Here is a 27,115-nt window from a genome sequence, read left to right as displayed (position 1 = left end):
CATCTAGTACTTAGATATAGATATTATTTATTTTCTGGAGCTTTCAAGCCAGCACGGGTGTTATTGTCCCTTTAAAAGCAGACTTATGTTCCAAAGTCTTGACCAATCAAATTGCTTATCGCTCCTTAGCCCAAGCAGAAAATTCTCATCATCGAACTTAGTCGAGGTAATGATATAATGAATCTATACTCGGGAGTTTCATCACTCTCACTTAATTAAAATCAAAGTTATGGTGTCCCAAAGCATCAACCAATCAGATTGCTTATCTCTGCTTAAGTTAAGCAGACAATGTTTATCATCGAACTCCATCAAGGCATTCACCTAATGTACGCCTACACCAAGTTTTAAGATTCTACCAGGAGAGTTATTGTGTTCCAAAATATCGACCAATCAAATTGCTTATAGCTCAGCTTACCCTGAGCAGAAATTGCTCACTATCGAACTTAGTCAAACTATTGATGTCATTCATAAAACTATACACCAAGTGTCCTCACTTTCACTTAAACATACATTATACAAGAGCTAAATTTGATTATTACAAGTCTTTATTTAGGCTTCAGATGTCATAGAAATTATAAATTCGATCTTTATTTACACAAAAAGCACAAAATCAACTCTGTAGACCCACGGATGGCTTGGATTTCATTGATTGATTAAATTTTTAAATGGCGTCGTAAGCGGAGATTAACCGTTACGTTGACGTCATACTCCCGGAAATTTTAGATCGAGGCTAAATGAAAGAGTGTACGAAGCGAGGCCGCTGTTGAGCGAGACTAGCTGTCAGTCAATTTGATTGAAAGTTCGATATATATCCGGCCTTGATATTATGTTTAGTTGTGGTTAAAATGAGAGTTTGGATGTCGGTATTAGGCTATACGCTCTTTTGTTACTTGTGTTTACAGAAAAATTATGGAAATTGATAAACATCGCAGCTAACGTCACTCCAGTTGAATTGCAGCCCCATTGGATCACTGTTTCCTATTTGTCTGCTTCGGGAGTTACTTAGGCCTACCAGTTACAGTACAAGAGTACACGCAGGCTAACAAAAAGTCAGTCGGCTATTATTATTATGCCTCATTGGTCCAATCCTTTCAAACGCTTCTTATCTATATTAAAAGTCTTATTTTTAATTTGTAGTAAAAAAAGTGATACGAATTGAATTGCAACCTCGTCTCAAACCGAATATGTTAAAGCCCGGTCCCAGTGGCCGATGGACACAAAACGTATGCAAAAAGGACACAGCGGACGAGCAACCTTTCCGGGATGGCTCCATCCATTTTCATCCGCTCCAGAAATTGACGAAAATTTTCCAAAACAGAACGGAAAAGAACGAACGTGGGAAGTATGTAGCGGGGATGTTCATCGGAAGCCAAGCGGATGGAAGTGGATGACAGCTCCGACATCCTTCAATATACATCCCAGATACAAACGCTTTGTCCGTTTTGAAAATTTTATATACGAGATGCATACGCTTACATCCTTTCTATTTCCGTGCTACTAACGATGTATAGACGTTCCATGTACCTTATCTTTCCTCCCTCTTTCCGTTTTCAGCTGGAGCGGATGTGAGTTGCGAGGATGCCCAGAGGATTCCCAGAGAGGATACAGTGGACGTTTAACGGACATGGAACGTTTGGTGCTCGTATATGTCGCGCATTTACATCGTACACGGCAGAAAGTTCATCCGTTAAGGCCCGGTCCCAGTGGCCGATGGACACAAAACGTATGCAAAAAGGACACAGAGGACGAGCAAACTTTCGGGGGTGGCTCAATCCGTTTTCATCCGCTCCAGAAATGGACAAAATTGACGAAAATTTGCGAAAACAGAACGGAAAAGAACGAACGTGGGAAGTATGTAGCGGGGATGTTAAATGAATGTTCATCGGAAGCCTAGCGGATGGAAGTGGATGACAGCTCCGAACGGGTTAGGCAAACGCCAGACATCCTTCCAACATACCAGATACATCCCAGATACAAACGCTTTGTCCGTTTTGAAAACTTTATATACGAGATGCATACGCTTACATCCTTCCTAGTTCCGTGCTACTAACGATGTATAGTCGTTCCATGTACCTTATCTTTCCTCTCTCTTTCCGTTTTCAGCTGGAGCGGTTGTAAGTTGCGAGGATGCAGAGAGGATACAGTGAACGTTTAACGGATGATAACGGACATGGAACGTTTGGTGCTCGTATATGTCGCGCATTTACATCGTACACGGATGAAAGTTCATCCGTTATAAAAGTTTTGTGCAGCTCAAAAGTTTTGGCGCGGATGAAATTTCAAACGGAGGGCATGTTTTTTTCCCCCGTTTTACATCCTCTTTGCATCCGTAAGTGCAGTGGGACCGGGCCTTTAACGGTACCACAGCCATTGAAAACATTACTTGATAATCGAGATTATGTAGGTGGAGTTAACGCCTATTTATCAAACGATCGACCATTCTCGGAGACGGTGAAGAGAGAGTTGACTAGTCAAAAATTACAATGGTGATAACTTTGTTCAGAATAAAGTAATTTGACTGAAATTTTCAATATATTGTTCTTTCATCATCTATTTCTGAACTGTTATAGCAAGAATGGCCAACTCTCTATTAAAGTCTCCCATAATGTATCTTTAATTAGAACTAATGTTATCGTGTCCAAAAGAATCAACCAATCAAATTGATTATCTCTGCTTATACTAGGCAGAAAATTCTCATCTTCGAACTCCACCAAGGCATTCACCTAATAAACACCTACGCCAAGTGTGAACATCCTAGCGCCATTAGAGTTATTGTGTTCCAAGGTCTCGAACAATTAAATTGCTTATCGTTCCTACTTGGTGTAGGTGTTCATTAGGTGAATGCATTGATGGAGTTCGATGATAAACATTGTCTGCTTACGGTAAGCAGAGATAAGCAATCTGATTGGTTGATGCTTTGGGGCCAATAACTTTGGTTTTAATTGAGTGATGAAGCTCCGAGTATAGATTAATTTTCTCATTACCTTGACTAAGTTGATGATGAGAATTTTCTGCTTAGGCTAAGGATCGATAAGCAATTTGATTGGTCAAGACTTTGGAACATAACAAGTCTGCTTTTAATTGAGGTAGAATGTTTAAACTTGATGTAGATGTTCCTTAGGTGAAGAGTCGACGCTCCTATAGCAGTCGATATATACATTTGGAACATAACAAGTCTGCTTTTAATTAAGGTAGAATGTTTAAACTTGATGTAGATGTTCCTTAGGTGAAGAGTTGACACTCCTATAGCAGTCGATATATATATTTCAATATGGCATCGGCAGAAAGTGACAGCTTGTCAGACATTGATTTCGCCCCGAATGTTCTTCCCCGTCAGAACGAGCCAATTAGAAATGCGAGGAACAACGGTGACGATGATAGTTCGGAACATTCTACCATTTCTTGCGACGAAGAATGATAAATAGGCACTAAACACAGCGTACACACCTTGTCTTAATCATCAGTCCTTCGATTCTCGATAACTTTTCGCTTCATTTAGGCCCTGTTGATGTTCACGCTTCATCGACAAAAATATATATCAGAGAAAAACTATGAAATACGGTATTATATGCCCTAAACTAGCTACGAGAACGTAGCTAAAAACGGTTCAAATCACAGGACTATCATCGGATTCGGAGTAGTGTAGGGCTTATCTGAGTTTGTCGATCGGCATAGTATCGCTGAAAAAAAAATTCTATCACATTCATTTACCTAGTTAAATCTGACGAACTTCTTACATCTAGGACTATCTATGATCGACTGCAAAATCATCGGCATAGGTCTACACCTACTACTGAGGCGGAAGACGCCTCGAAGAAGGGATATTAATTTACATTAATATTTAGGCTAGGCCTACGCTGTGTTGCTTACATTTCGTTGCTATGGGTACACCAGTCCTTTCTATTGCTAGATTTTGAAAGCGTGTCGGTTTCGCCATAGAATGCACAGTTTTAACATAGAAAGAAAACATAACTGTTATATCTTGATCGACATATTATTAAAATTGCACTGGTCACGTTCGTAAGCAGATAACTCAAAATTCTCCGAACACAAGAAAGAGAAGTGTGTTTTGACATCGCCTCGTTGACATCGCTGTGCCCAGACTCGCTTGGAAATTTAAAAAAAAAAAGACACGTGCTTCCTGATTTATTGCTGGTGCTTTTAGCATATTAGTATATCCCCAATCAACGCAATTGACCATGTTTATGCTTCCAGTTAGTCAAAATGACGGCATGCAGTGCTCAGTTGCAATAGCCTTCTAGTTCTATAGGGAAGTTCACGTCTGTCGTGTATGACATCATTCACGGAAAAAATCAAAACGAGGCTGCAGATATGCATAAATGTCAATTCGGTTTTTTTTTGGGTTTTTTTTTTTGAGGGGGGGGGGGGTATATTTTTCCTTTGTAAAAATATTTAGAGTGACTTTTAAAATTTCACAGGGCCAAAAATATTCTAATATTAACGTTATTTCTCATATTAAAACAACTTTTTGCGGTAGTATTCTCTTTGGTAGTTGAAACTTGATTTGCAGGACGTTGCGGTGTGTTGCTAACCACAAATGGGACATTCATGCTTCAAATTTGCAGATTGTTTGCAAACATGTTCCCTTGTAATCAAAGGACGAACAATAACCTTTTAGGAATGATTCGGTGCGAATCTGGACTTTGAAGAACTCGGTGTTGGAGACTTCACTGTTTTGGAGACGAAATGAAGATTTTTGTATGGAGCCTCCTTGAGTGACATTGAGTTTAAATGTAGGGAAAATAGCCTTCCACCACAACTTATCGCGAATATTTGCTCAGTCGGACTTTATAAGAGATCTTACTTTAAGGAAAGCTTCACCATAAGATGTTGCAGATTGGAATCCAAACTGACGCCATGTTCCTTATATTATTGCTGCACTTAATTGAAGACATGATGTGTTGAGGAAATTTTTGTAATAAATTGCCTTGTGGCAAGGTCCAAATCTCCTTACGTTTTGCACCTGAGCTAATTGGATCTTATTGTATGCAAGACCACTGACTCATTATCTTTTTGCGGAATGGAAAAATATATCAGAGAGCTAAAATCAACAAACTGGTCTGACCAAATTTGTCCCTTCATACTGTCTGGAATATATCTAAATCCAGTGGTAACGAATGCTTGATTGTTGTAGGTAAAGAATTAAAGTAGCCAAGTCTCTAACTCAATATCATCCAAAGTCTTCGACATTGAAAACACGAATTATTTGTCAATTTAAATCAACAATGATGTCGTGATCTTACTGGGAAAAGATGCCAGTACCTTGATCGTTAATGACATGTGAATTATCTTCTGTAGTGATTAGTGGCACTGATGTGGAATGGTTGTTCCAGATTCCATGGCCGCTGAGACCAACTTGTGCCCTGACAATTATAAGCATCCTGACCGCATTTGATGTCTGAAGCCATCTTGTCAGCAGATGGTAACGCATGCATGGGCGAGGATGTTGAAGCATTTGTTAAAATTGGGTTACCAGACTAAATAAGTGTTGATGGAATTGTCCTAGGTTAGTATGACTGGCCCTCGTCTGTTGATGATACTGCACGAGCCGGATTGTTTGTTGTGTTGGATCGTGAAGCTAGACCGGTTTTCGGTTTCCCGTAAGAAACAAATTTGTATTTTAATGAGTATGATTCCAATTACAGTGGCATACAAATTTACCCTCATTTTTAATTTCTAGTACCAATCTGGTTAAAACACAGATTCTATTTCGTTTCGTTTTTATAGTTCAAAATTTCGTTTTACTTGTCTTTACTACACTTGGATCTGGAAGAGTTGTTATTTAACTCGTGTTCTGAATGGTGTCAGGGATAAGCCAATGAAAAAGTCTTGTCACGGCGAGCTTTAGGCCCGTTTTGCACTGAACTGTGGGTAATCCACTAGTAACATCAATGCTGATTGGTTAATCAAATGTCTGACATCATAGGGTTATAAGTCGGTCTTTTGACCCCTGACGTGACCTATCGCTATAACTTGTCAGATCTTCATGTAGTGTAGGCCATCGAAAGTATAAAAAAACGAAACGAAATATAGATCTGTATTTAAATCAGATTGTTCTAGTACCAGTGGTTGTCATCGATTATGGCCTGGTGTGGGATTGGAGCGGTAAAGGAAAATGAGCCTGGAAATAAATGTTGCAAACCCATACAAAAAGAAATTCTGGAGGAGAAACTTCAGCAAATAACATCCGAGGAGGATATGTATGAATTTAAAATGATACACACAACCAGGGACATGTCAAACTTCACCGACCATGGAGCTTTTACGTCCAAAGCACCATCCATGGTAACTATGAAAGAAATGTCCATACTTGACACAAACTAGGTCATTTCGGGACTAACACATGGTTCAATTTTATTTCAATACTTCCCTTGCGCGTAGGTGTATTTAACAGTGGGAGGGAACCGGAGGACCTGGAGAAAACCCACGAGTTTGGACAGGCGACCCTACTCCTTGTCACGTACAACCGGGGATTCGAAACCACGCCAGTTGACACAATGACAGGCCTTATGATACAGCGCGCACGTGCTAACCATTCGGATACGGAATTTTTCCCACCCATATCGTCACGAGATACGTTGCGTCCATGCAGTTTTAGAGTTTTGGCAGATTTTCGCGGAGCTGAGCGTATTTCTATTACAGCATGATGGCAGATATCTACCAAGATCACCATCAGTACCAGACACGTGCCTAGCCTAAAATTCCTGGAAGGAGTTAAGTCGTTCGACAGTCGCTGAGCAATTAAAAAATATATTTATGTCGCATCTTCTTAACCAGCGGCTGCCAGGCAGGATACGCCCACATTTTCGAGAGATGGATAGAGAACAAGCTAACAAGAAAGTGATTTTTCCTACTATCAAGGGCCATAATTCAGGAAATTACAATTCAATATGCGTGAATATCGAAAGGAACTGAGATCTTTGTGTTATAAACTAACATTTCAAGTTTCAACAAAATCGGATAAAAATTATGACCTCTATAGGGCCCACGACCTTGATATACCATATTTTTACGCTATTTGAGAACGAACGGCGGCCATTTTTTCTGTCAATTTTGGACCGATTTTTTAAATCGGATAAAAATTATGACCTCTATAGGGTGCACAAGCTAAAGACCCGATTTTTTTGGACAATCATGGGCCATAATTCAGGAAGTTACGGTCCGATATGCGCGAATATCGAAAGGAACCGAGATCTTTGGGTTATAAACTTACATTTCAAGTTTCAACAAAATCGGATAAAAATTGTGACCTCTATAGGGTCCACAACCTTGATATACCATATTTTTACGCTATTTGAGAACGAACGGCGGCCATTTTGTCTGTCAATTTTGGGCCGATTTTCACGAAATTCGAACTCACCCGTCCTTAGGGTGTAACGGTGAAATAATAAAAGGGCTTTTTAAATCGCATAAAAATTATGACCTCTATAGGGTCCACAAGCTAAAAAGAAAGCGATTTTTTGTACAATCAGGGGCCATAATTCAGGAAGTTACTGTCCGATATGCACGAATATCGAAAGGAACCGAGATCTTTGGGTAATAAACTTACATTTCAAGTTTCAACAAAATCGGATAAAAATTGTGACCTCTATAGTGTCCACAAGCTAAAAACGTGATTTTTCGTACAAACAGGGGCCATAATCCATGAAGTTTCGATCCGATACATGCCAATATCGAAAGCAGCCGAGATCTTTTGGAGATACACCTATATTTCAAGTTTCGTCAAAATCGGATAAGAATTGTGACCTGTAGAGTGTCCACAAACAAATTGCGGACGTCCGGACGGACAGGGGCGACGACAATATACGTCCACATGAAAATGTGGGCGTATAAAAATCTTCGACTTCGACTCGACAGCAATTTTTGGTTTTACTAAATTATCATATCAGATTACTTTATACCCCTTTACCATAGAATCACATCCTCCCAAAATTTAGCACGTAGATTAACCAGCATACAGACAGGGAAAATATGAAAATTCCGAGAAAAACTCATCGAAAATAATGATTAAATTCCAGTCTTTATCGTGGTTAAAATCACACCAAATATACAACTTTGTGTTCTAGGTTGCACATAGATTCATAAACAAGCGGTTGCCATACGAGATACACCCACCTTTTGCAAGAGATGGACAGGGAACCAGCTAAAAAAAGTGATTTTTTTTCAAACAATCAGGGATTATCAGGGGCCATAATCCAGGATGTTACGTTCTGACACGCGTCAGTATTGAAAGGAACCACGATTTTAGGGATATAAACATATATTTTAAGTTTCATCAAAATCGAATAAAAATTGTGACTTCTAGTGGGTCCACACTCCACAACCTTATTATTCTATTTGCGTAAAGGGGAGCGGCCATTTTGTCAGTCTCTGTCCGATTTCACGAAATTTGAACTCAACCATTATGATGGTGTAATGGTGATAGCTTTGAACGGTTTTTAAAATCAAATCAAAATTGTAGCCTCTGAAGGGTCCACAAGCTAAAAACGTGACTCTTCGTACAATCAGGGGCCACAATTCAGGCAGTTACGATCTGATATAAATGCGAATATCAAATAGAACAAGGTATAGTACTACATCTATTTGAATTAGAAAACTCATGTCAGCAATACATTGCACAAGTTAGGCAGCTTCTCTACAAAACCTGTTAAAGAACGCACCCAGCTTTCAAATTGGTTACAAATTGATTAAAATGTGCAAATCAAACTATTAAGAAATAGATTTACCTTTTCAGAAACTGCCAGCACAAAATATTGAGCAGATTGGAAATTATTATCTAAATCGTTCAACAAAATCTGATTTAAAATAAAAGAGATTTTTGGTGATTGAGATGAAAGTTAAAATTAATCTTAATGAAACTATTACTTCCTCTTTAAACAAACGGATGTCATTTTGTTTGTCTGTAGATTTTACATTATAAGCATGTCAAAAGTTGACTAATTTTGGTATAAGAGAATAATTGTAGGCTTTCACACTAGGAAGTGACTAAACTTAGAAGTACAAATAAAATCATGAAATTATAAAATGTGTGACTCAATCCACCACACATTGAATAGAGACGATGATTGTTTTACGATATACATGTAGTATTCATAATACTGAGAATACATGTATGTAGACATTGCAGAATCCTATTGATCATCAGTTAATACATTGTGTAATAAACCAATCAATAAGCAGTACGCATACACTTTCTCGTTGTCATTTTAAACCAAAAGAATAAAATGAAGTGATACATGTAGTAGTTTAAAATATGGTGCAATTTCAGAAACTTTACCAGCGGCTGCCAGGCAGGATACGCCCACATTTTCGAGAGATGGATAGAGAACAAGCTAAAAAGAAAGTGATTTTTCCTACAATCAAGGGCCATAATTCAGGAAATTACAATTCGATATGCGCAAATATCGAAAGGAGCCGAGATCTTTGTGTTATAAACTTACATTTCAAGTTTCAACAAAATCGGATAAAAATTGTGACCTCTATAGGGTCCACAACCTTGATATACCATATTTTTACGCTATTTGAGAACGAAGGCGGCCATTTTGTCTTTCAATTTTGGGCCGATTTTCACGAAATTCGAACTCAGCCGTCTTTAGGGTGTAACGGTGATATAATAATACGGTTTTTTTTAAATCGGATAAAAATTATGACCTCTATAGGGTCCACAAGCTAAAAACGCGATTTTTCGTACAACCAGGGGCCATAATTCAGGAAGTTACGGTCCGATATGCGCAAATATCGAACTTACATTTCAAGTTTCAACAAAATCGGATAAAAATTGTGACCTCTATAGGTTCCACAAGATAAAAACGTGATTTTTAGTACAATCAGGGGCCATACTCCATGAAGTTTCGATCCGATACATGCCAATATCGAAAGCAGCCGAGATCTTTTGGGGATAAACCAATATTTAAAGTTTCGTCAAAATCGGATAAGAATTGTGACCTGTAGAGAGTCCACAAACAATTGTGGACGGACGGACACGGGCGACGGCATAATACGTCCACATGAAAATGTGGGCGTATAAAAACGCTATGGCGCCACATTTCAGCGTCTAAAAGTAGCAAAGTTGACTGTAAAAGACGAAGGTGTTATACGGACCTTTTCCGTATGAAATCTGTTCGATACGTGCTGCCGTATCCGTGTGCCGTATCACGTATGAGAAATACAAACACATTGATGACGGCACGCGCAAAATCAATACGGATAATTGAGACAGTCCTACCGTCACGCATCGCACGATAGTGGGTGCCTAACATAATAATCAGAGATTTTACTGCATTTAACAACCACATAATTAAGTTGCTGGTTGAGGTTCAATTACGATTTCCGGTTTTGTTTTATAAGCAGATTTTGTAGTTATGGCCAAATATGATATTCTACAATATAGTACTATTTAACCCACCCTTCCTGCTTAATACGTTAATAGGATGCCACACGTCTCTGTAGAGGATAACTGCTTGTGTTTGATTATAATTGTGGTGGTAATTGTATTGTTAACACCAAGACCTAGTCTTCTGTTACAGTTTATAATTTGGTTGTATATCATAAAAATATTAATAAATGGGTCGCCTGTCCAACCTCGTGGGTTTTCTCCGGGTCCTCCGGTTTCCTCGCACTGCTAAAGACCCCTACGCGCAAGCGAATTATTGAAATAAAATTAAACCAGGTTAGTCCCGAAATGACCTAGTTTGTATCGAGTGGGCGTTAAACCCCATTCTCTCTCTCTCTCTCTCTCTCTCTCTCTCTCTTTTATAAGCGTAGCCACGGTTCAATTTTATTTCAATAACATGCTTGGGCGTAGGGGTATTTAAATGTGGGGGGATCTGGAGAAAACCAACGCACGTGCGGGGAATCAAAGCATCGGCACTGACATGATGATCAAAAGCGTAAGCGTTAATCTATTGCCCCCCCCCCCCCACACACACACACACCAACCCGATGGTCTGTGGTTGACTATAGGCTTGTCATATAAATAGATGTATATACCATAGTTTATATAACATTTGAAGTCCAAATAAAGATCTGCAATAGGGAGATGTATCTCTTATATAATGCATCTTTGATATGTATTCCACTTATCTATTTTCAATTGCTGTTAATATTTGTAAATAATTCTAAATTGGTTTAATTATTGCTGAGAAATGGTGAGTATGGTGTATATCGATTATGGACCGCTGTTTTCATTGGTCTATATACAAAGAAATCGAAATAGTCAATACTCCTGTGGTGCCACTTATTTCGAACTTTATTAAACTTCTATTCCTCATTTAAACTGGTGCCAATCCGACTGATTGATCAGAAACACGACTTACTTTACAGTAGTAAATGTACCAATGTCAATGGATAGTTATCTGATATTGACGTAACCATTGCTTGAGGAATATTATATATCATACCTTACATGCTAATACAGAATTATAAAAGTGTGCTATCTTTATTTCTTTGGTTTCAGAATTAAAAAATATTAAACTAATGATAACATGTTAAAGTGAAAGCAAAACACAATCTTCGATTTGAATTTGAAACTGATACTTGGAAGTCTTTTAGATACTAAAGTAGTAGATCTAATGAAAATTCCCCTCATCGTAAAGTTTAATGCTAGTTCGATTCATTGAAAACATATTGTCATTTGGCGTTCGCATAAATTAAATGTCTTTTTCCAATCAATATTCTGGATCTATATAATATATGGCTCCACGGACGTTATTCTCTAACAGTAAACATTATACAAGAATCTGTTTTTCATAATTATCATGTCTTGTTTCAATCTCGATCTGTCTCCCTGAAGAAAAAAGAAATTTAACTTTATTAAAAGGCATCGGTTTAACTAGATTTTCACTTTGGATTAGTGAAACCTATTCGGGGCAATTTCGTATAAGGAATCTAAAGAATATTTAGAGTCTTATATATCGCTTTGGAGATGAGTTTTACCTAATCGGCGGCGTTTCTTTCTCTACTCTTCGGGGTTCTTTTGAAATGATCTCGGCGCATTTGTCTTGTCTTAGGTTCAAGCTATAATTATATTTCTTACAAATAATCGCATATTGTTAATCGGGCTTTAGAAAATAGTGTTATACTTACATTGTAAGCCGATAAAAAGCAACACTCCCCACAGTACATATCCAAGCATCGACAAAGCTGTTAGGAAACCGTAGAATATCACCGACAATTTGATCACGGCTTGAATCAGCACGACCAAAACTAACACAATAAAACAAATTAAACATAACACTAAAATCTTCTTCTGCCATTCCACATCCTTGACGTTTATTTTACTTAAAAAATAAACATGAAAAATATATCCGAACACTAAAACAGAGCTGATGGCAATGTTGAAAATGAATAAGGCTTTCTTCGCTGTTTGGTCATCTTCATGGCAATTATATTGTTGAGAACAATCCACTGTTGTAAAATAACAATATAATGGTGAATATAGTTAGATACATAACGTTAGTTGTTCAGGATCTAATTGTCACATATTTATATTAGCTCAGTATCTATGCAATGGGGTCTCAAACGGTCGGTTATAGGTCTAGATCGACTTTGAGAAAACCACCGAATCTCGTATAATATCTATTAAAACATACACACCAGTGACACACTAAATGAAATGGGGTTTAACATATTACTTTTAGACATGGACTGGGCTAATCAAGACATACATACGGGATACTCCTATTTTGAATCCCAGCTGTCAGGGGGTTCCTTTGCGTACACGGAACCTCATCCATCGAAACGACTGGACAATGCTCCCTGTCAGACCCCCAGTCTTGCTTCATTGACAAGGGGAAACCACGTCGTATAAACAGGAAAACTTTCTCGACCAACACCTGGAGCGAACCTGAGACCTCCGCGAGAGCGAGCCAGCGTCCTACACACTGAGTCACCAGGTCTCCCAATGATAATTGTTATTTTAATACGTATAATGATAATCAGAGAAACAGTAGGGTTTTTTTTACATTTCAATTGCGTTACAACAGTATAAGTATACAAATAAATAATTGTATCTAAAACTTACTTCTTAATGAGATGTAATATTCAGTTTGTTTTCCAGATAAATCTATATCATTAAACTCTGAAGTTATACGACGACCACTTATTAACTACTTATATACAGACATCCGGGTGTTAAGCATTTCATAATAATATATAGACAATAATTCTACTGTAATAATAACAACATTCACAGCCGTAATTTACATCCTATATAAAACAGGGATATCTGAATTATGTACTTAAAGAGGCCCCACTTCCATCATTTTAATAAATGTAATTAATTATAAATTTGATATTTATGAAAATAACCCCAGGCTAGCAATCCACTAATTATCTAATTTGAACATCGCAAGTGAACCAGGTTGCAAAAGTGCCAGTCTCCCTTTAAATGATAAAATCAATAAAAAAGGGATATCCGAATTCTGTGCTTAAAGAGGCCCACTTTCACCAAGTTAATGTATAATTAATTGTAAATTTGGTATTTATGAAAATAACCCCAGACGAGCATTCAACTAATTATCTAATTTGATCATCGTCAATGTACCAGATTGCAAAAGTGCCAGTCTCTCTTTAAATTGTCGATGCTATTCTTAGCCTGTCATGTCAAATCATAAAAGTCTGTTAACGCAATGCTTCGGTTATATAACTCATTTACTTTACTATGGGGATGAAATGAAGTGTGGTTTAATGCACGTCCTCGGCATATTGCGCCAATGATATGGGGACTTCGACGAAACCACTAAATAATGATTATCACATTAATAAATCGTCTTTACCATGGACATGACAATGTATTAATTTTGTCTATTCTTTTTCGAATTCCTAATATCAAGGAATTGTTACGCACCCGACCCATTCTCGATATTTCGATCTTTAAAATTGTATTTAGCAAATTATAATGATTATATTTTGACGTAAAGATAACACCATCAACATTGATTGAATTGGGCCAATACTGAATTTTAATGGATATTGAATTCTAATTTAATGCCGAATATTGTAGATAATAATGGCTAGGGATGTACGCCCTTCAATGGTGAGTAATTTATATAACTGTATATCAGTGCAGCAAACAAACATGCCATGCATCAAATTTAACAATTGATTTCCTTGTGGGAATCATACTGTCAACCGTATTTTATAAGGCCTTTTCTATGAAAGCTTAATAACGAAATATTTTAGGGGGTTTTCTCCTTTATTTCCTATTTTAAATTTTGAAAAAATAATTTCTATTTTTAATTTTGTAGAATAATTTTTTATTTCCTATTTTTATTAATAATATTGTAAATTCCTTTTTAATTTGTAAATTCATTTTTAATTTGTAAATTCATTTTTAATTTGTAAATTCATTTTTCATCGTAAATTCATTTGTAGAATACTTTTTAATTATGTAAAAATAATTTCTATTTTTAATTTTGTAGAATAATTTTTTATTTCCTATTTTTATTAATAATATTGTAAATTCATTTTTAATTTGTAAATTCATTTTTAATTTGTAAATTCATTTTTAATTTGTAAATTCATTTTTAATTTGTAAATTCATTTTTCATCGTAAATTCATTTGTAGAATACTTTTTAATTATGTAAATTTGTTTTCAATTTTGTAAATTTGTATTCAGAACCAACATCTTCCACAGTAATAGGCCTAGTATTACAGAATACCCTGTCGCCATGTGAACCACGGTGGCTTAGTAAGACGCTGACTCGCTAGCCTGGAGGTCTCGCATTCTCTCCCGGTGTTAGCCGAGAAAGTTCTTCGTGATTTTTCGGCGTGGTTTCTCCTTGTCAGTGGTGCAGGAGGGGGGGAGGGGCTGACGAAAAAGCGATGCCCCGTGTACATATTGGCATTCGATATAAAAGTAGTTCATAGCGCCACTGTCCGTGAAACATTTTCCCCTTATAGCACACTGTATGACGTATGCTCGTCTTCATTAGCCTACATAAAAGCACATGTATGTATATTAAAGATGCATTATGTGATGGCTAAACCTGCCTATTCCAGATATTTAAAACATGACCATTTATTGACTATAGGCCTACTATCATAGATAGACCTGTCCTGTATTGATTATGAAATATCGATGGGCAAAGGACTGAAGCACATTCAACCAGAGTCGGAGGCAACTCAGTCATTTGTCCTCACCTTGATCTGTCAGTGACACTTCTTATAAATAGTACACACATGCGAGAATAGGGGATGTGATATGCTGGGCCTGTAACGGGACTGTCTTTTGTGGCTCGCCAAAGAGCTAAGAGCAATCCTCCTAGTGGGCTCGTCTCCATAAAGTTCTAGCATTCGACCAAAAGAAATGACACAAGGCATTAATAAATAATCAATAAGTTTTATTTATACATGTATTAACAGGCCACTATATATAATAAATAAGGCTACTACCGGTATTAGTACTAGTATGCTATTAGGCTAGATTACTAAAGTAAAAATAAATGTATTTCCAATTGGCCTAATGATAATGATAATATGTCAAGGATACCGCGATACGGTAATAATATGTTATTAATAATATGACAATATTAATAGTATAGAATTGTATTCAAGTATGCATCATTATGTTCTTTTGTCTTAAGACTAATTCAAGACCTGGCTAAGTTACTTCTACTTAGCCATTGTGTGGCTAAATACTAAAATAGTCGGAATAGGACTAGGCTATCGCAGTAATCGGTAGACTAGGCTAGAAGCGCCGCGAATAATAATTAAGCGGCTATAAGTATCATAATATATTATATAATTTGTAAATCGATTTAATATTTAGACTGACTCGTTTCTTACCATTAAGTCTTCCATATTGTAGAACTTAATAAGTCGTAATTAGAGTCAATTAGACTGTAATAACTGTTGATCACTGTCTCTTAGCAGACGTGAATACGAGCCAGGGCATAGTGCGCCGAAACAACCGAACGCGGTTGCTTATATAACCTTCCATAGATATCACGTGACGATATTATCCAATCCCTGCATGGCATTTCCTGTCGTCCAATGGGAATGCTTGAAATGGCACGCGCTCGTCTTCTAACAGTTAACATAGCGGTAAATGGAAGCGGAGAATCTCAAGCTGTATCTCCTAAATACGTAAGTTTAATGAACTATAACGTAAGTTATAAAAGTAATTCATGTACAAGGAGTTCATTAAAGATATTACAAATTATTGACAATATGTATTTATTGTGAAAATAAGCTAAATTCCACCATGAAAGTACACTTCCGGTTTAACGAGACCGGCGAAAGGCCTAGAGTAGATGTAAACAGAGTGATTGAAATGACAGCTAGCCGTCTACATAATTCGTAACATTACCCCCTTCCCTGAAAAGCATTCGTCCCGAATGACGATACATTACTATAACTGAGAAAATGCAAGTGCACAAAAATACATTACAATAATTATGTCAATAAACAATAGAGCATGCAATATTATAATATAACATTCAGTAAGAATTTAAAGAATAATGTAATTATTACCAGTATTTATAATTAATTATACTTTAACTTTAGGATAAGAAAGAATATGACTCAACAATCCAATTAACAATGAAACAATAACAACAGGAGGGCCTTGGAATTCGACAAGGTAAGTTAACAATATCTGAACCTACTACATGCAATTAATTAATTATACAATACCACTACAGTACTAGAAAAGCCTAGTCGAAACGTCGCACAGTAATAAACAGACTAATATTGTTCCATATAATTTGTACCTGTGTATCTAAGCTAGTAGTAGGCCTACATTTATGCAATTTAAATAGCCTATGGTAAATAATATATATATAACTCTTTTAAATTGATTGACAATAAGAACAACAATATGTAGGAAGGCTTATAATATAAAATACAATTGTTTTCTAAGGCTTAAATTAAATATAATAAGTCATCAATACGAGTTGGTTTACAATTACATAGACCAGCAGCATAATTCTCTCATCCTGGAGCGTATGACAGTCTGTAATTCAGAAAGTTCGTAATAGATGGCTTCGAAGAGCAGTTGTTGCAAATGATGTTGCTGATTGGGTAGTATCCTGTTAACATCACTATTCTCTTTATTTCTTAGGTAATAAAGTATAACCATAAAGTGGCGAGGATTTCTGTCTATTCTGTAAGTATTAATTCCATCAATAATTTCAGGCTTTACAGGTGAATCTAGTTGTACTAACTCGGCCAGCAACGAGTTTGGATCAGATGTTAATGTGAATTTTGAAGTAGTAAATTTAAACCCCCCAACAATCAAGATGACTGGTGACTGCTGTTCTTTAATGGCAGCTAGTTTTAAATCTGTTTTATTCGTTGGTGTGTAAGTTGGATGACCTGGTGATACTGCATGGGATACAGACAATGAAGGAAATGATGTGGAAGATGGTGCTAGGGGAATTGTGTCAGCTTCTATTGAAATTGGTGGACAGCTAATCGGGGAAAGAGGAGATGGTGGTAAGGTTGGCTGAGGTGCTGGAGGCTGTGGTTCTGGGATGTCTCTCTTGACTTTAATTGCTCTCAGTCCTGGGCTTAATGGGTTGTTGTCATAAATTCCTACAAGAATTTTACGTTTTCTTTGAGCATTTTCCCTCTTGACTATATTTGCAGTATTTTCTTTTTCAGTGACTAGTGGTACAGTGATTTTTCTTCTGGCCTCCTGCCTCTCCTGTTCCGAGACGGGGCGTCTCAAAACGGTACTTATACTGTTTCTCCTGTTGTCTCTGAAAAGTCAATATTCTTTTTGCTCCTCCGGTCCGAATTTCATATTCTGTCGTTTTATAAGGTTCATGTTTGACCCCGGACATCTCTGGTGCCGCAACCCCCTATTACAAAGACCACTACATGATGAGCATTGGTAGGTAAATCCAGAATGCGCAGCAGACAAGTGTCTTTCTACTGCTTGTAGAGTAACACACTCCCTCCCATTCTGTGGACAAATCTTGCATCTGTATCTGGTCACCCGAAGAATACATTGTAATAAAGCGTGTAAGAATTTTTTTGTTGTTTTTTTTTGTCTGCATTTTACTCACACTGTTTTATATAACTAGTGTTTGGTTCGAAAATTATATTATCACTGCTTCCCAAGGTTTCCCTTGGACTGTTTTATTTGTACATTCATAACCATAGAAATTTTAAGTTTATAATTTTCTTTATTTTATTATTAATAATTTAATTTTCGCCTCTTACTCCAACATATGGTTTTAAGTAATTGTGGTGAACAATTTTAATTTTTGTACACCTGTCTCTCCTTATTTTATAAACAACATCATTGAGTCTTTTTATAATACGAAATGGGCCTTCCCAGGGACAACTCAACTTGGCCCCACTGTCTCGACTACGAAGGTTATACCACCAGACATAGTCCCCTATATTATATTTATTTAGCTGTATGCTACGGTCATGTTCTTTCTTCATGACATTAGCGGATAATTTTAGCCGCTTACGAACAAAATTATGTATTTGATTTAAATTTTCAGAAAGTTCTGATACATATTCTGATTTGCTTTTTATTCTACTTTCAGGTTCAACCTTGCCTAAGATCAGATCAACAGGAAGTTTAATATTTTTACCGAAGACAACCTCATTAGGTGTAACTCTGGTCGATTCATGAACTGATGAACGATATGCTGCCATTTTCAACAATCAAAAATGCAAACCAAAAGTCCCGAAAGTTCCCGGGTAGCGAGGTGGTTGGCGCCAAAGCCCTGTATAGGGAAAGTTACGACAACTCATTTACAGGCGCCATTTTGGGTCCCCACTATGACGTCATGTCGTCATATAGCTGTACTTCCCGCGATGCTTTCGAGCTTCGCTCTATATAATAATGTATTTTAAATTCCTCAAACAGAGTGGTTATGCAAGCAAAATGTGTCGAAAAGTCAAATTTGACAAACATCAATTAAAAAATGTATTTTTCATTTGGTGGCCGGCATTTCTTTCAAAATGACTGACAATTTTTTTTTTTTTTAAAAATGCCCCCCCCCCCCCCCTTCTTCAGTACTGGAATTAAACTCAATAATCTCTGATGCCTTTTCGGCGCTCATCTTTTCTTGTTTTACCTGCTGTACTTTTTCTTGTGTTTTTTTTAAAAATAGTCGCCGTTCACACTGACTAAATTAGAAACCATAACCCATCTCCTTCAGTTTCTTTGCGCCAACAAAAACTGTCTGTCTTCTTCAGTGGTTATCAGTGACAGTGCATCTGGGTGATCAATGTCGAATAAATCGTCCAAATCGTCACTGAATTTATCTTCTTTTTCCTGTAGCGCTTTAGATCTTTTCTGTTTATTTTCTTTGGGTTTTTTTTCAGTTTGCATGGAATACTAGTATCATATCCGCCACTATTGTAGCACTCTCCCTGACAGTTTTTCTTTCATTCTGATTGTGATGAAAAAATACTTTCAACACTTCACGTTTTGAGGGTAATTTGCAGCCGTCTATCAGTGAAGGTTTTCATTAATTCACAAACATAGAACGATGTCGTATTTCGGAAAAAATCCACCACTATAATGTCATTGAATACCCTTCGCGTTCATAGCTGAATGCCAGACCCGAAAGTAATAACGGTTGTCATTAACTATCAAGTTGACGATACAACAACTATACAAAAAATATCTTCTACAAACAACATCACCAGCGACGACTACAGGTTTAGGGAAAAGGTGCAGTTTTCCGGAAAAGTCTTTATTTCATCAATTAATTGTCGAACCACTGTATAAAACACGGGAATCACGTTTGTAGCTGAGTAAATATTTCTTTCATCTTGTTTACATTGTAATTCAACAGGAAACATTTCCTTTTATGTAAAGCGTTTTTTCCATAAAATTAAAAAAAAAATAAAAAAGGCAAAAAATCACATTTTGTTCAAACTTTGATGGATGGTAGCATGCCCTCTAAAAAATTTGTTATTCTTTTATTTATTTATTTTTTCTTTTCCTTTTTGATCAATTCCAACATAACTTTTGCAAAATGGGGCCAGGATAACGGGTATACGCCATACAGTGTGCTATGAGGGAAATTTTGCCCGGGCAGCGGCACTGTGACCTACTCTTATATCGAATTCCAACAGATCTTTTACGTGCACGCCTATGTATTCACGGGACCTCGGTTTTTCGTCCCATCCGAACGACTAGACAGCTGTCCTTGTCAGGCCCTCCGTCCTGCACCACTGACAAGGTGAAAACACGCCGGAAAATCCCGATGAACTTTCTCGGCCAATGCAGGGATCGAACGCCCGACCTCCAGGCTAGCAAGCCTACGTCTTACCCACTTAGCCCCGTGGCTCCGGCCTGTCAGTAAACTAGATCTGTGTGTTACGAAAAAGACATGTTAATTTTACCTAATTTGGTAACCTATGTATCCAGTTAAAACGAACTGTTGCATTGTTATTCCTATGTGAAATCATAATCTGAGTGAACTAAAGAAAAAAAAACACTACGTGGAAAGGAATCCTGAGAAAAGAATTGCAAATGTAACCAGAGGGAGAGAGAAATGGGGTTTAAAGTCCACTCGACACAAACTAGGTCGTTTTGGGACTAACACATGGTTCAATTATGTTTCAATAATTCGCTTGCTCGTAGGGGTCTTTAGCGGTAGGAGAAACCCCACGGGGTTGGAAGGCGACCCTGCTCCTTGTCACATACAGCCGAGGAATGGAAACCACGCCAGTTGACTCGATGACAGACCTTATGATACAGTGCGCACGTGCTAACCAGGGACAATAGTAGACGAGCACAGGGCTAATACAATCTGTAGCAGAAGATAGTATGTATCACACGGCGGCTGTGGGAGAGGTTTTTGGAGTTGTACTTTCCACATCTAATCAGCGACACATAGTGTTGCATGGGACTTTCACCTAAATAAGCATTTGTCCAAAACCTGATGGCAACAGGTGCAGGGCTGCCCACAAATACAGTCTGCCTTGTATAGTTGTCCCAAAACATAATAATTGTATTACCTGCACTATGTGGAAATCCCCATTATATTGTATAACACTTGCGCGTGATAAGCAACAAGCAGTAGCATGATTCCTTATAAACCTTTGTCATTCGCTACATACATTTATATTTCCCTTGTCAGCGGTGCAGGGCGGAGCGCCTGTCAATGAATTCGATATAATCGCTGCCCGGGCAAACTTTCGCTCATAGCACACTATATGGCGTATTCCCGTCTTCATTTGGAACAGAACATAGGACGTTAAACCTCATTTCATTTCAACTCTATCTAGTTCATCACCTGATTATGGTTCTGGTTAACCACTCAGATGGAGTGGTGGGGGGATTTCAACGCTGTATAAATCATCATACGATGGTTGTCCTGGCTGATCCATCTGATGGGGTGGTAATTGATCACCCTTACTCGCAGATGATGGTCCTGGTTGATCACACTATGAGATGATGAGAAGATTTCAACTCTTATCTAGCTCACCATACGATGATTGTCCTAGTTGATCACCCTGATTTGGTCACAAGTTTCTTACTCGCAGATGCTAACCCTGATTGATCACTCTGAAGTAAAAAGCAGGGAGTATTAAAATGAATCTGTTCGTCTGTAACCTTTTGGAACATATGTGTGCTTCACTAATAAGTATATTCTGCTCACATTAATCACTGATAAGCAAACAAACAATGCTTTATAAAAAGATAAATTAAATATACAATCAAAAAATGTGTGTCACCTAATTACTTTATAAATTTGGTGGTGGACATCAGCCTCACTGTTAGCTTGTTTCTCTATGCATGATTTATTCCCAATATTCCTATGAAAGTGACTTCTTTCTTCATTTAAATTTGTATTTGAGTATCTCAAGTAGGAACCGTGAATTAGATAATTAGATTTGGGAAATCAAAAGTTTGGGCTTTTCTCAATGTGCTACTCAAAGCGTTGGGGTTCAACCAACAAATATTTGCTTCTAGTCAGTGTTAACAACAAAAGTTATCATCCAATCCATATTAAAGTAGCTAAGTCTCTAACTCAATATCATCCAAATTCTTCGACATTGAAAACACAAATTATTTGTCAATTTAAATCAACATTGATGTTGTGATCTTACCGGGAAAAGATGGGCTTCTGATACCCAATATTTACGACAAAATAAACATTTTACCATTGGTACACGAATCGTGTACCATAATGCGTTTCATCGCCATTTGTAACAAGACACTCGAGGCTAGGCATATTCCACAAGTCATGTCAAACGGTGACGTCATATTCTTATCTGGAGAGCATGCGCAACAAATACTATCGGTGTAGACTGGAATAACAAGAAGCTAGAGATTGCCATTCAGTCGAGACTTCTGGTGATTAGAAATTACAGTAAAAACAGAAACGATTGAATGTAAATCAGTTTATATACATTCATATCACATTATTACATGTGTTGCGACCCATTTTTGTCAATATCGAGATCCCAAATATTAGCGACTTAGCTCCTTTAAATTTATATGTATTATTTGAATTAGTAACACAAAAAAGCGTCATGTATTTCACCATTTCCGTTAATAACTTCTAGTATTACTACCCTTCTTCACTTTGTTGAACCCTGTAAACGCTCTAATGACAAAAACCATATGTATCATTTAGAATAATGAAACGAAGAAGCCTATTGGAATTCAACAATTCAACAATCTATCTTTTTATATAAACAAGGCCTTTGTAATTACTATTAATTTGATTGTGGGTCCACATGTAACTATTTCAATTTTAAGTGATTGCCTATAATATAATTAATAAATTTAGATTATCAAACAGATATTGTGTCTTCATTGTGTGAGACGTCATGGCACGAGTGTAATAAAGGCTAAATAATGGTGTTTGTAAGCTAGGAGTAACAGTATCTACTCCACATTGTATTTTCATCATGTTGGCATTAAGAGCACATACTATGTGGGAGGTGGGGTATAATATTTGGTATTGGCGACAAATACAAAATCCCTTGGCAATTGGAATTCGAAGAAGAGTAGACAAAAAATGCCGCCACCCTGTTTTAGAAAAAATATGCCATTATGTTGGTCTCCAAATGATCTAAGTGAAGTGTAGATAAGCAATTAGGGGATCACGTGGCTAAGTGGGTAAGACGCTGGCTCGCTAACCTGGAGGTCGGGTGTTCGATCCCTGCATTGGCCGAGAAAGTTCATCCAGATTTTCCGGCGTGGTCCCCCCTTGTCAGTGATGCAGGACGGAGGGCCTGACAAGGAAAGGACAGCTGTCCTTTGGCAGTTGGAATTCGATATAAGAGTAGGCGATAGTGCCGCTGCCCGGGCAAAATTTCCCCCATCGCACACTGTATGGCGTATGCCCGTCTTCATTAGCCCAGCATAGGAGCAGAACAGTAGGACGTTAAACACCATTTCATTTCATTTCATTTCAGATAAGCGATTTGTTATAGCCCAATCCATTAGTTAGTACATACTTACAGTTTATACATGTAGTTGTAAGATCGGAGATTGGTGTGTGGGGTGGTTCTAATGTGTTCGCTTTAGATCATAAGGTTCGTCTTTAAGTTCCGTGGTTTCGCTCAACCTTATGTGTTTCCTCTGGGTCCCCCGGTTTCATTCCACAGCTAAATGACCTCGTTTTTGTCAAGTGAACACTAAACCCCATTTTGAAATGAATTTGTAATTACCTAAAGTCTTGGTGTTTAAACCCGAGGAAAAATGAGGTAAGCCAACATTTCCCCGCGGTTTAATTCATAGGGGTGACAGTACCCATGTGTAGGTATGAAAAGGCGGGAATAATTCATGGGTGTGACAGTACCCATGTGTAGGTATGAAAAGGCGGGACCGTTATGAGGAACACTATTCACTTCGAATGCCAGTTGGCAAGCTCTTACGGGACACAGGGGGGAATTAGGAATGCACGGTATTTGTATCTTTAGGACTCTTTGCTGATATTGGATAGTTTTTGACCATCGCACAGTTATTATGCCTAAATTGGCTGTAAAACTAAAATCCGAACGCAAAAGGTATACATGCTCAGAACCGAAGGGTTGGACGGGAACCAAGATGTTTGATTTCCGAAAAAATGCGAAAAATGCGAATAGACAAGCCGCCCAGAAGGACAGATCAAACGGAGAAGTAAGATTTAAGACTTTTAGAATATCAAGCAAGATTTTGGGAGTAATAGGTTGTTTGGGCTTAACTCTGTCCCCTAACGTACGCCTTGTGCCTTGCAGAAGAGAGGTTACGTGCCAGTTATCTAGGGGATTCCTTAAATTAGCCTCCACATGCAACAACCTTATGATATTCAGATACTGTCTAATGGACGCGAAAGACAACCTTTCGGATGGGTACGCAATATAACGGAGTAGGTCGTTTAACCTAATTGGAACGGGGTCAATATCAACCAGTGAACAATAATGTAGATATGATTTAAGGTGATTTGCGTAGGTTAGCTGGGTTGATTTAGAGAATATATTTCTCCAAAGGATATCCACTCTGGAATCAAGCCGATTTACAAGGTTTGGACTTGATTCTGCAAAAGAAAAGGAAGAGTTTTAGCGGATATGTGCATATGATAATCCGAAATAGATATAAAACTTTCATCAGGGGCGAATTCGTGTAACCGAGATATTTTATCGGCTACAGTATTAAGATCACCTCTAACATATCTTGCTGAAAGGTGAAAGTTGAACATAACCGAAAGCCAAAACATGTGCCTAAAAGCATGCATAACGATACCGTTATATTTGCAGGTTCCCTTATTTAAACATGCCACCGTAAACGTGTTGTCCGAAAATATAATAACGCGTTTGTTTTGCAGTTTATAGCACCAACGACATATGCCAGCTATCACCGCCATCGTTTCCTTATAGTTTATATGCATGGGGGCAATGTTAGGGAAATCATATTCCCAATTTACATAAAACCAATCATTCCGGAAGTAGCCGCCTCCACCAATGTTGCATGCATCGGTAACGACGGACACTTCTGGAAGATTATCAAGCAACAAGGATCTGCCATTAAATGTTTTTAAACAGTGTTTCCACCATTGTAAATCCAGTAATATATCTTGGTTTAATAAAACCCTGTGCCGCGAAGATGACATACTATTAATGCGATTCAAAATTCGTCGGATGAATACACGCCCGCCACGAACTACGCCTGATGCCCAATTTAACATGCCAGCCAGCGACTGCAATTGTTTCTTCGATAAGCGCTTTTTACTTAAACACGACCCAATTTCGTACTTTAGAGATTCTAAATTTTTTCGAAGGTAAGCATAGCGACATAGCATTTGAGTCAATTTCGATGCCAAGGAATGTAAGGCGTTGGCAAGGGTCGGTTACCTTAGACCAGTTCATGGCAAATCCTAGATAACGTAAAATAATGCTGCTGAGCATTGCTCCATGGTGGGATAACAGAGGAAGAAATCATCAAGATACACAACAGTATTTTCATAGCCTTGGCGCATCATCATCCGGCGAACGGCCTGTATTAGTCGATGGAATATTCCGGGTGCGAGTTTAGAACCAAATGAGAGCTTGTGTCAATAAGGTGCCTCCATACACCGCTAAAATTCCACCTTAAACCCGTTACAGTTTGACTATGTTTACTAATTGGTACAGACCGATACGCCGACTTCAGATCTACCTTGGCCATGAAGTAACCCCTCTTTACAAGTCTGGCGGCATCATCTACTGTCTGATAACGATGCTTATCTATATCACTTACACAGTCGTTTACAGCTTTGCCAGGAGGATAGCCACAGTCGTGAATTAGCCTAATGCCACCGTTTGGTTTTGGTATGATGCCGATGGGACTTGTAATTAGGGGTTTACAAGAAACTGGTAAATAATTCCCGTTAATAATTTCGTTTGTGATTTCTTTGGTGGCTTTATCGAAGTATTCACTACCCAAGCCGGCAGATTTATGATTATGACTTTCAGAAAATTTAGGACTCGATTTTGAATCAATTATATCAAATCCATTTGAAATGCCCTTTAAAATAAAATCCCTGTCTTTGTCATTTTTTAAAAGGTGATCCAAAGCCGAATATTTTAAGCCCCCTGATGTGCTGGGACCCTTTACTAGTTTTTTGGATATGAACCATGCTCTACTGCAGAATGTTTCCCACCACACCCCACTGTTGAACAAACGTGTTTGAATTTACAGTTGTAAAAATGACAACCGCGCGTGGAGTTGAACAATTTGCAGATGACCTGGCCGGTGCTTGTTGCCGGATACGGCATCGATGGTTGAGTTGAGTTCCTATACGTTGATTGAGTGTATTGTCCTTGTCGATAGTATTTTGGTACAAGATGAATCGTTTGCAAGTGCGTGACAGACATGCCCCAACGAAACCCGGACTGGCTCTGCAGAATGCGGTATTCCCTGTCATAATAGAGTACAGACACATGTTCGTATCGCGTGAAAAGTTCGAGTGTGCGAGTTGTATAGGCCAAATAATCTCTGATCTCACTAATGGTCATCTCCCCTTTTTCAAGAAAACAGTTAAGTATTGCGATATTGGCGAGGGACCACTGTACGAGGGATATTGACTCCAACTTTGGTTTTGAAACTCCTGATCTGAACACTATGTCCTGTCCACAATTTGACTTCAATACCACGTGCTCTTCAGTGTCGTATATATTAGTTCTAGGTATATAATCTACAATATCGAGATGCGACGATTTCTTACCGAGTGGACTTGACTTGAGGTGGATGTGAGGGTCTTGCCAGGAAACTTCACAACCTGGATCATTTGACTGTTGAGATTGTGTGAGTGTCGCTTTATGGGCCGCCAATCCATCTAATAGGTGTTTGACTGTAGAAGATTTATCAGCAGACGATTGGATATCAGACCTGTGATGCGAATCGTTCCAATCAAAGTTATTGGTAGACACCGTCGGGACCCGATCAGGATAACTTGCTATAGCCTCTTTAACAGCGTGAAGACATAACTTTAACTGTCCTCTTTTGATTTCAGTGTGGGCTAAATCCGCCTCCTCTAGCAAACAAAGAGCTTTAGTCGATGTGAATCCTTCCTCACATAAGATCGACACCGTCTCTGAACTTAATTTATGAGAGTAAGCAAATACATTTAAACTTTCGATATCTGTCTGATGTTGGTATGTATGGTCACAGTGATTAGGTTGTCGATCCATCTCTTCTTC

General features: G+C 37.9%; 2 long non-coding RNA genes across 2 annotated transcripts; one reads left to right on the top strand and one right to left on the bottom strand.

Moving 5' to 3' along the window:
* Positions 1–11,439: 11,439 nt before the first annotated feature.
* On the bottom strand, positions 11,440–13,196 carry LOC126823703 (uncharacterized). Its single transcript, XR_007681266.2, has 3 exons — positions 13,043–13,196; positions 12,106–12,426; positions 11,440–11,806 (listed from the first exon to the last, which is right to left on the bottom strand). It is a non-coding gene; the product is annotated as an uncharacterized LOC126823703 (long non-coding RNA).
* A 3,886-nt stretch (positions 13,197–17,082) lies between these two features.
* LOC126823742 (uncharacterized) lies at positions 17,083–18,936 on the top strand. The gene is made up of 3 exons (XR_007681290.2): positions 17,083–17,129; positions 17,627–17,697; positions 18,526–18,936. It is a non-coding gene; the product is annotated as an uncharacterized LOC126823742 (long non-coding RNA).
* The last annotated feature ends 8,179 nt before the right edge of the window (positions 18,937–27,115 follow it).

The sequence above is a fragment of the Patella vulgata genome, chromosome 1, assembly GCF_932274485.2.
Source record: "Patella vulgata chromosome 1, xgPatVulg1.2, whole genome shotgun sequence".
Lineage (NCBI taxonomy): Eukaryota > Metazoa > Mollusca > Gastropoda > Patellidae > Patella > Patella vulgata.
This window is presented reverse-complemented; position numbering and strand designations above follow the sequence as displayed.